General features: G+C 48.2%; 1 non-coding gene across 1 annotated transcript; it reads right to left on the reverse strand.

Moving 5' to 3' along the window:
* Positions 1 to 313: 313 nt before the first annotated feature.
* Positions 314 to 396, reverse strand: trnal-cag (transfer RNA leucine (anticodon CAG)). The gene has a single exon. It is a non-coding gene; the product is annotated as a tRNA-Leu (tRNA).
* Between the last annotated feature and the right edge of the window lie 228 nt (positions 397 to 624).

Consider the following 624-nt stretch of genomic DNA (forward strand, 5'->3'; position numbering starts at 1 on the left):
TTCCTCTCTCGTTAAGTTATCACGTCCAATACTTCACACTCCTCCTCCTTCATAACAATATTTGCATCGCCCTCTCATTCGGGAAAACAGTCAAGTATTCATTAAGGATATTGGCAACATCTTCCACCATGATACAAATGTTACATTTTTGATCTTTTATGTGTCCTGCTATTTGCTTAGTTGCCTCTTGCTCTCATGTTTTGTTGCAACATCTTTGGGTCCATTGTTACTTTGTTTGTCCATGTTTTTTTCTGCTTTCTCTTTGCTCTTCACCGCTGCTCCCAATCGCCTCCAGTGCAGTCAAAACACAAGGTGTCAGAAGTGGGATTCGAACACACGCCTCCAATGGAGACTGCAACCTGAACGCAGCGCCTTAGACCGCTCGGCCATCCTGACTGCCTGCGACCGGCTATCAATGCTAAGGAAATTATTCATTCTTTGCGAAAGTATTTGTGAGATTGTGGAAATGTCTGGAAGAGGAAAGACCAGCGGGAAAGCTCGAGCCAAGGCCAAGTCTCGCTCCTCCCGGGCTGGACTGCAGTTCCCGGTGGGCCGTGTTCACAGGCTCCTGAGAAAGGGTAACTATGCTGAGCGTGTGGGTGCCGGAGCCCCGGTCTATCTGGC

This window comes from Heterodontus francisci, chromosome 28 (genome assembly GCF_036365525.1).
Source record: "Heterodontus francisci isolate sHetFra1 chromosome 28, sHetFra1.hap1, whole genome shotgun sequence".
In the NCBI taxonomy this organism is placed as follows: Eukaryota; Metazoa; Chordata; class Chondrichthyes; order Heterodontiformes; family Heterodontidae; genus Heterodontus; species Heterodontus francisci.